The sequence below is a fragment of the Sylvia atricapilla genome, chromosome 1, assembly GCF_009819655.1.
Source record: "Sylvia atricapilla isolate bSylAtr1 chromosome 1, bSylAtr1.pri, whole genome shotgun sequence".
Lineage (NCBI taxonomy): Eukaryota > Metazoa > Chordata > Aves > Passeriformes > Sylviidae > Sylvia > Sylvia atricapilla.
The window spans coordinates 35,387,749-35,398,028 of NC_089140.1; the positions used below are offsets into that span (position 1 = coordinate 35,387,749).

General features: G+C 40.9%; 1 long non-coding RNA gene across 1 annotated transcript; it reads right to left on the reverse strand.

The window, feature by feature from the left end:
* Positions 1–5,020: 5,020 nt before the first annotated feature.
* Positions 5,021–9,256, reverse strand: LOC136365607 (uncharacterized). Its single transcript, XR_010744383.1, has 3 exons — positions 9,114–9,256; positions 5,699–5,833; positions 5,021–5,231 (listed from the first exon to the last, which is right to left on the reverse strand). It is a non-coding gene; the product is annotated as an uncharacterized lncRNA (long non-coding RNA).
* Between the last annotated feature and the right edge of the window lie 1,024 nt (positions 9,257–10,280).

Genomic DNA, 10,280 nt, shown 5'->3' on the forward strand with positions numbered 1-10,280 from the left:
TATACTCCCAATATTCTGGGAGTAGGTGCCATTAAAAGGGGAACATTTTATAAAGAAAATAAAATGTATAAAGAAAAGTAAAGATGAAGAAAAGCTTATTTTCCAGTACCACAGTTGCTGTAGTAATGGTCAACTTTCTCAGCTCTCATTCCCCTCAGGACACCTATCTTAACCAAAATGTTGTAGCTATACACACATAATCTAACTAGTAATAATGTGTTGCCTGATGCCATCTTATGTAAATGGCTATTACACATCCAAATGTAGTAATGTAGCTGCATTGCCACATGGTGAGAATCTCCAACTAAACTTTTAAGTTCATAAAATGTGCTTGCATAGTCCTTAATTGCTACAGCAGAGAGCATTTCACTGTCTAAACACAGTGGAAGGATGATCACTGCACAGCCATTGTGGAAATAAGATTGTGTCATAAAGAATATCCCTCCTTAAAGATGATTTTTTTCCTTGGAAGTACGATTTTTTTGAATACTTTGATGATGTGCGTGAGCCTACAGCCACACAGATATGTATGTAAACTCTTCTCAGAAGAATACTTTTATCATCTAAAGGAATAAAGTGCTTGAGGCAGAAGACAGGAATCTCTGGGAAGTACACACTGTGATGAATACATTTGTCAACCAAGTGCCACAGTGATGAATTTCAGGAAAGATGAAAAGGTTTTTCATGACAGCAAGAAATTTGTAACTCAAAGAAGAGAAAATGAAGCAAACAGTTTGCATTTATCTTTGCATCTTAATGGACAACTTTATTCCTGTTTTCACGATGTTGTCTTCATTCTCATGCAAAGGATTTCCATTTGTATAAAATATTAAAACAAAATGGAGTCGTACAGGTACGTGTTAGTACTGTTGTCAGTCGCAGCAGTTAGAGAACCTAATAAATGGATATTTTAGTATGAGATTTTTCATTAGTACCGATTTTGGAGCTGCTTTGGACCTACACAGTGGATACGCACAGAGAAAATGCATTAAAATACCTCCAACTTTATTATTAATTGGGATTTGATAACTTCCTCCCCTAGAACATATGCCACAACAAATGAAATCAGAAAGGCTCTTTGATAGCTGAGTCTGCTACTACAGCGTTGGAATCAATGGGTTGGTTTTGGTTTTTTTTTTCTTTAGTAGGTGCAAAGATTGAACCCTGAGCTCCAGCAAGCTGCCTATGGTGTGTTTTCTGCTCAGAATGTGTACTAGTGATCTGCTCTCCCTCCTTACCTGACACAGCCTGAGTGTCTTAACTTGTAGGGCATGCTAATAACCTGTGTTTTCATTTTCTAAATAGCAAAGTATGATACTTTTCTTGGAAAAGTGGAGATAATAAGCTCCACATCAGCCAGCACTGGGATGAAGGTAATTAAAGCTCTTTTACTGAAGACATTAACACCAAATATTCCCTAACGTACTGGCTGTAGAGTACTACATTGCCATAAGGTGAATTTGCTAAATTTAAATTTACATACACTGAAATAGCATAATTTAACAGAAATACTGGAAAAGTTCCCTGTAACATATTTGGAATTGGTTCTGTACAGGAGACTGGTCTGTGCAACACAGTGTTGAATTAGGGAAAGACACTGCGTTTGTCCACATGCCCATTAGTAAGTGAACTGGAATGTGAGCATGTATTGAAAGTTCTGCACACACTGTGTGGTTTTGTTTCCAAACTGCAAACTCCAATTCTATAAAACAATCTAAAATTTATTTATTATGTTTCTGAGAATTACATCCTGCAGTTATACTGTGGAATTGTGTTTTAAGTTGAATGCCCTCTGAAATACAAATCGAGGAGGGGAATCGCTGTTGGACTTGCCATGGATCCAAGGATAAGTAGCATCCTCCCTGCACTATAGCTCAGACACATCCACCTACACATGACTGTATGTTATACCCATATAAATATATATATTTCCTTACTGCTGTCATTTAGAGCAGGCATTTGGCTGAATGCCGAAGTTTTCTTTTTATGGGTGTTATTACTTTTTGCATTACTATTCCAGATAAGATTTCCTGCTCTTCATTTCTTTCACAACTTTCTGTAAGCATCAAAGCGACACCCTTTCCGCTACAAAGACGGCGTTTTGGTAGAAAAAATAAATGCAGTCTTTGGCAGAGATGATGCCCTGCAAGCCTGAGGCCGGTGGCGGTGCTGCAGGATGCAGGGCTGGGGCAGCAGCGGCGGCTGTGTCAGCTCCGGGGTAACCTGACCGGTGTCTGGCACTGGCAGAGCGATGATGGGCTGAGGCCGTGGCTGGATCGGTTTTCACTGGATTCCCTGAAAGCCACGGGCAGGGCTGCACGACTGCCGACAGCAGCGGCAAAGAGGCAGGAGTGCCTGAATGGGGGCAGAGGAGGCTTCTGAGAGTCCCTCCTGCTGGGGGTTTAGATGGAAAAGGTTGTGGCTACAGCAGTGCCCAGCCTGAGCTCAGAGCTGCTGAGCTCAGGTGGATTTCAGGAGTCTGAGGCATTTTTGTTGGGGGCAAACTTAGTGAAGTCGAGGTGAATGAATCTGGGTATGATTTTAACACTTCCAGAAAATAGTATGTCCATCAGAGCATCATCGCACAAAAAGATTCCTTGGCTCCACATATCTCTGGCAGCCTTTTGGACATAAAAGGAAGCCAGCCTGCTGCAGCCTGCATTATACCTTCCCTAGCCTCCCAGAACCACCAGTGGCAGCCTTGTACTGCATCTGGTGAGAGCAATGGATCAGCTCCACTGCATGATTGTATCTGGTGTTAGACATTATTAACAGTTTCACTTGTGGAGACTGGCCAGAATTGTCTTAGTGCCAAACAAATGCAGATAAAATGTAGCTCAAAAATCCTTTTAGTATCCGATACCTTTGCTTCTCCCCTTTGGAAAAATGCAGCACAAACTCCTTCATCTCACACCTGGTACAGACATTTACATCTTTGGGGCTGAGGTCACTGCATCACTGCCCTCCCACCATGGGAATCCAGCTACTCCCTCGGCACTGATGTGGCCAGATCCTGCATAAAACAGACTGTGACTGCTTAGCCCATTGTTCACAGGTACATGTAATGACTCACAATGCAAAACAGAAGCACTGTGCAAGGCAAAGTGGTTTTGGCTGGGAGTCATATACTTGTCCACCTGAAATCAGTGTTTGTTTTCTTACAGTAGTCTTTTGGACAGGCCTTCATGAGACCAAGCTGTGTGAAGAAACACTGGAGGGGAGAGAAGAAGAAAGCTGGCACTGAAATTATGGTTGTAAAAAACTGCATATCTCAATGTGAAATATAGATCTGTATGTATGTATTGGCACGTCTGCATGTGCTGAACTGCAGATTTTCACCCAATGTAAATCTTGTGATTTCTCTCAGACCATCAGCAGTGCTGAGCTGGAACCATCTCCTGATAGTCCATTTTCCAACTCTGTCAAAACACTTCAGCTGCATAATAAATAATGCATATGGGCATTCTTTGATCACCCATAAACCAAAGAGGAGATATACATAATCTGAAACTTTTACTGGTTCATGGGAGGTTTTGATCTTCAGAGGATTTGCCAAATTAAATCAGCAGAGTGCAGGGGAAAAGTATTTCCTGATGACAACTTACTTGGCAGGCTCTGGAGCAGGCTCTGACCCAAAATGGTGTGTGTGGCACACCAGCAGGTCAGTGGACTTAGAGCTCACCCATCAGCACTGTGTGCCTGCAGGTGCCTGCAGCTCAGGGACCTCACTGCTTACCTGGAGCTGGCAGCAGGGAATCACAGCCAGCCCCAGGCAGCACGTGCCCACCATGGCAGCCTGTTAAGTTTTGATTAAGTTATTAGATTCAGATTCAGTTTTCTGATACATTTCAGATATGCTTAGTAGATAAAGAGCCACCAAGAAAAGGCTGGTTCTATTTTCTGAGCAGAATGTATATCTTGATTTGTGATTGTATCAGTCTAGTCCCTCTGAAAAGTCTAAGAAGATGTGTATTCAGTATCTCATGTGCCCTAAAGGTTAAGACTGCAGCAAGAATTAAAATAAATACTACCTTTCTTATTGTTAAAGGCCTTATGACTTCTGTCAGCCCAACTCAGGATTTCTGAATGCTTGGGGCTCAGTCTATCATAATTACCATTATCACGCAATCCCCTTCCCTGACCCAGCTTGGTGCCCTTCCATGTCAGCAAACACCAGGGAGGATAAAGTGAGCTAATAAGACTCCCCTAACTCTTTCCTATTCCTCAGCAGAGGAGTTTTGCAGTGAGGCTGTGGTTTCATAGCAGCTGCTGCAAGCAGCTGGGGATATGAGTGTCCCTGGATGCACTGCCAAGAACCTGCTTCTGCCACCTCTGCAGCCAGGCTGAAAAATAACTTTTTTCTTTCTATATTTTCTTTCTTTCTTTTTTTTTTTTTTTTTTTTTTTTTTTTTTTTTTTTTTTTTTTTCCTGAATGATCTTTCACTAAGACCTGTCCACTGAGCCAGCTCATTGCAGTCATAGAAATAATCCTGCTAAGCATGGGCAAGGATGGCACGGGGCCGGTAGAGATGGTGGGAGTCATGGGACTGCTTCCAGTGGCTGCTGCCAAATGCACGTGTGAAAGCACATCCTGTTGTTAAGGCTGGGATGTCTCTGGGTATTCAAAGCTTGACCTAGAGCCCTTTGTTCCTTGTTAAATGTGATTTCTAATGACTATCATAGATAGAAACTGTAATTTTTTCCCTGCTGAAACCATGTAAAGAAGCTGTGGGATAGATGGTGACTTTTCCCATCAAAACAGACACTTCTGTGCAGCACACAACAGATTTTCTTCAAAATGTATAGGAAAGTGATATTAATCACCTCATCAATTCCACAGGTATCTGGTTTGTCATTTGTAATCTACAGATTATCCTGTTTCTGTTCCAACTCATTGATTCAAGATATCAGGCTTAAAAAAACTCTGGAGAGCAAACAGGGAAATCCTCACTTTTGTAATGTAAACCTAGAATTTCTTTCATTTCTTCTAAAAGGAAAAAATTAAAAAGAAATATAAATACTTATATCAGTTTAATTTAAAAATAACAGAACTATTCTATTTGTATTCCCACTGACATATTTAGTGCTGTTTTTAAATACCCTTATTAAATCTAATCATCCTTCCCAACATGTATTTCCATTTAACAGTGTTTTACAGCACCCCACAGCTTACTCTCTGTGATATAGCAAAAGAAATATGTGATGCTTTCTTTGCTGTCTCCCACAATGATCTATGGAAGAATATGGAGAAAACAATTTTCTTCTTCATGTCCCAAAGACAGTTTAAGGGCACCTGTGGTCTTTTCTGTGATTATATTTAACATTTACACTCAGTGTTTTAATCCCCTTTGGGTAGAAGAAAGTACACTAACCCATTAATTTGAAAACATCGATTTCAAATCATTCAATTGCATGGTCAAGGTATGGGAAGAAGGGGTAAGTTAACTTGGTGACACATAAGAGACACAGGACTATCTAAAAGACTACTGACTTTCCACTACTGTCTTCTACTACTTTCCACTCTCTTCCTTTGTAGCACATGACAAATCTAGATGGGATTCTGTAGCCACTAGGCCCCAAGACTTCAAGACAGACTCCTGAAATTCTTTGGTAATTGAATGACAGGGACCTGGTGTTGGAGATCTTTCTCCAGAAAGATGTGACAGCTGCCCTCCAGAATGAGAACCTGGGGTCCTACCTGTGAAAGCAAAAGTCATCATTGAATTAGCTTCTGTCCTTGTAAACTGTCAGTAGGTTGTCAGTGTCCCTACCTGGGCAGGAGAGCTGGCAGCCATCAGGTCTCAGAGGTTGTGCACAGCTGCAGGTACACATGCTGTAACATGAGCAGAGACATCATTTTTCATTATTTCACTATTCCTTATTTCGTAACACACATATTTTTATGATGTTAAATCTGCAGAGCCCATACATAAGAATATATAATGTACATATACAAATATACATATAGGTTAAAAGAATTGTTATATTTATCTAACAGCTGAAATAGGTTCCAAAATAAAAAGTACAAATCAGGTTTGTCAACTCTCTTCAGCATCCTTGCACTAGCCTTCCAGTGCAAAATTATCCTGGAGGAATACACCAACTTTCTAGCACATCCAGGGTAAAAAAAAAAAAAGAGAAAGTAGTGTGGAATCCTGATGACTTTACATTGCAGTGCAAGACTGGCTGGAATAAGAGCTGTAAGGTAGCTGGGACATCCTTGAAACTTGAGCAAGATCCAAGTACAGGTTGGAGCTCTCAGCAGGTGTTGCCATAGTCAGAATTTTTTTGGCTCTTCTACTCTGTATCCTCAGACTTGGGGACAAGCAAATGCATGATGTTGTATCCTTCTTGCTGATTTTGCCCTGCTGGCTGTGCAGTTGCATTTGGGCATTTGCTTCAAAAAGGAAAAGAAAAGACTCTGAGCATAATCTGCTACTAGCAGAAACACGTAGTTTAATGTTGTTAGAGTGCTGCTACACCTTATTTTCTAGATCACAAAATCAGTGACTACATTTTGCATGCAAGTAACAGAAAAACACTGAAGTTCAGTTTCTAGGGAAAGAGCAAACCTATTAGATGATCAAGGGAAGCTATAACAGAGAACTGATCAAGATAAATCTAAAAGAACAATGTAAATCCATTAAGCTGGTAATTGCCTATGTGTGACAAATTTCCTTTTAGTTACTACACTTTCCTTGTAGTAATACTGACACAGCACTATAAAATTTAGGGCTCTTTTTCATGTCTGCTCCATCCCAGTGGGATCTCTGGCTGAAATGCTGCTCCAAGGAATACAGCACATAATCAGTCCCTTTGAAACTGCTTCAGTAATGCTGAATCCATATAAGTGTGGATGCCAATTATGCTAATGAAACTGCAGTGGGCCCATGGTTCTTGCCATCCTCTAACAGTGCTGTAAAACTAGTGTCACACTCAGCAACTACCTTTTTGTAGGATATGACCACAGAGAATACTGAAATTTGCTGCATGGTGGAAGCGATGCCACGTGTTTCCCAAACCTAATCCTGCTAAGACCACAAAGAAAGCAACAGGTAACTGTAGAAAATCTAGGAAGTTTGTTGTTGTTGTTGTTCTTCCCTTTTCTACTTGTCCTATATTCACATCTCCAGAAGATGCAAGGCTAGTGCAAATAATATTTATATTGCCCTCCTTCCTTGCTCCCTGTTTCCCTCCAAGGCAATGCTCCATCATCCTGAGGAGCAGGCATTGGGAAACACAGCAGGCTAGCAAAATTTCAAGGTGCCCCTGAGAAAACCCAAGACAGATCCTTAACATCTTTTCTCTATTTCCTCTTCTGGGCTGGTAGGATCTCTTACAGAAATACTCACTGATGCCTTGGCAGGGCATTTCTTTGGGCTCAGACAGGACCAGTCACCTGTGGTTTCTCTTTTCCTCTCTTGAGTTCTCTCACACAGCCCTACTGTGGCAAGGATAACTCTTCTTCTCAGGCAACAAGTGGGGGGGTTCAAAGTCTATATGTTGAAATGTGTACATCCCCTCCTCTTTGTCTTTACAGCCTGGCAATGTTATAATCATCTCTGCAATACAGCACAGGCCAAGGTACCAATCAGCCTGAGTGAGCAACAGCCTTAAGGCTACTATAAAATCTCACTGAGGACACTTTTAGGGTGTGGTGGCAGTAGTTAATACAGATCATGAGAAGACACAGACGGGAATATGGATTCATCAGGAGTAATAGCTTTCACACATGATTAGTTCAGGATAAAAAAATGGCAATGCAAGGCTGACCAGTCTACATTATTTGGCTATTACCAGTGCAAAGTCCAGTCTTACTATTTTTTTTCTACACTAAATCCTATCACCACCATTATGGTTCCAGCACTGCTGTGTTTCAACAGCACTTCATCCCTTCTTCATGCACACTTCTTACAAATACTACACTCTCAGGGAAACAGCTTTGAAATCACTGTTGCTGTGAGTGCATCTGCCTTCAATTCTGTCATCACTTTGTGGACGATGACAATTGCAGTCCATAATATTTTTATAAAAGCAGTGAAAGCCTACACATGTTGACCTTTTGCATAGTTTATTGTTTAAAAAGCACTAATGTACTGTCATGTTTTCCCATCCTCTCATCTGTCTTCAAAGGGACATCTCACTAATGACACTAATTCCATGATAGGTGAGGGACGCTTGGAATTACTGTTGTAGTTAATGGCTGGCAGCTTTTCTTGGGATAGACTTCATTCCTTGGCATGCCTGCAAATCTATACTAATGTTCCTCCCTAACTTCTCAGGGCACTGGTTGAAGAGCAAAGGCAGACTGTGGTGGGGAGGTCCTTCAGCTCACAGGAGCCACCTACTCCACCCCTGCTCCACAGGCTGCAGATGAGTTCATGAAGCAGTTCTTAAACCACCTGCAGCCTGTCATTTGAAAATGTAGCTTCACAGGTCTCAAAATGAGGTAGAAATACTAATCTTCTCATGTTTCCTGACACTTACTGTGCCTTTTCTTGAGGCAGAGCCCAGAGATGTGCTATGATACTTGATCTTTAGGCTGCTCAGATGTAACACAAAGTAACGAAGTAATTTCCAAAATTAAGTCTCCTGACACTGACATAGTGCTGACAATGTTCAGATAACTAATATTTATTTTCCTCCAAGGAAAAATACGAAAATATTAAACATAGTTGTTATTTGCTTAACTGGTTCTATATTATTATTCATTTCTTACATATAGCTCTATTTTAAGAGAAGGAACAAGGACATGACACCCCAGCATAACAAGGCACACCCCTCTCTGCATTTCACTGTTGGCTTCAGCATCCCATTCTCAGCCCTGAGCTGGCATTAGATATTTTAAGAGCAGTTGCTGCAACTAGGCTTGGGGAGTAGGATAAGCAGCAACAGCTAAGAAGTTACCTTGCTCCTGTGTTTGTGAGGATCATCTGGTTCCTGTCTATGGTCTGAACTGCTCGTTAGAAGCAATCAAATACACACACACAGTGGGATAAAATGTCTTCAGAAAAAACTCATACTCACTCCTGGACTTGCAAAGATACACATAAAGATGCACGTAAAGAAATGGGCACCTGGAAACTTAACAGTTCTGTGGAATTTACCCATACCTTATGTTCCTTGAAGCTTGAGTATCGATTTTATCATTCCTTCCTTGCTACTCACTGCTGCCACCATGTGTTAACCACAATTTTGGTTTTTTTCTGAAATAATAATGCCCCTTGAAATAGAAATGTGTGTTCTGCCGTGGGTGAGAAGGACCTGGAATTTGGGAGTACTGAAGATAAAAGATGTGAAATAGGTAAGCCGTTCTTTGGCAAACTGGACATTGCTGGAAACAGTATAACAAGCTTCAGAAGAGCCCCCTATAAGCAAAATTTCAAATTCTGAACAGAGGATTCATGTTATTTATTACCAGTACAGTTTATGGATGTGTGTTAGGAAGTGCCAGGCTAGTGCTAGTAAGTTCAAGTTCATAGTTTCTCTCTCTCTCTCCCCCATGCCTTCCTCTTGCACTTGGATCTCTTGTCATGCTTTTTGAGGATGAAAAATGCATTAATAATGAACAAAAGTGGAATGCAGTCAGGAAAGCACTTTCTTCCAAATTCCCATGATCTAGTAGTGTGCCTGTTCTCTTGGGAATGAAAGGCAGCCTTCCAGTTTGGGCTTAATAAGAGTAATTGTGGGTATTTTTAATATTGGTACAAATGACTAACTAAATCATTATTAACATTTGCTATGTCTCCATCATATGGTTAGGTTTTACCCATGTCATTACACACTACTAAAAATGAGTGTGGCTCAGAGTTACTAGGACAGCAAATTTCTACAAGCTGAACTTCCCCCACTGTGGCTTGATTCTAGGCTAAATTTATTTCATCTTAAATAACTCGTGAAGGATGACATTTAAGTGACAATCTGTTGATAGCTAATCACAAGCCTACAGCGTATCATTTCAATGGAATGTCTTGATATGCAAGTTAAGGTTAGTGTAACAATTTGCTGGTTTATGGTCTTGTTGAGGGAAACAGGGAGCATATGCAAGGCTTAGCTGTTCTCTCTTCCCTCTGTCTGGCAAGGTCTGAAAGCACATGCCTAGGTATAGATGCAGTGTTACCAGTTCTCACATTGGTTAATGTGTTACCAGCACATACTCCTGGGCCAAGGATTGATTTCAGCATATCAGTTTGCATTTAAAACATAAATTCAAGCTTGGTTTCCTGCTTTTGTGACTGGGAGATAATGGATGGTTAATCCCTGCTCCAAGCCAAGAATGA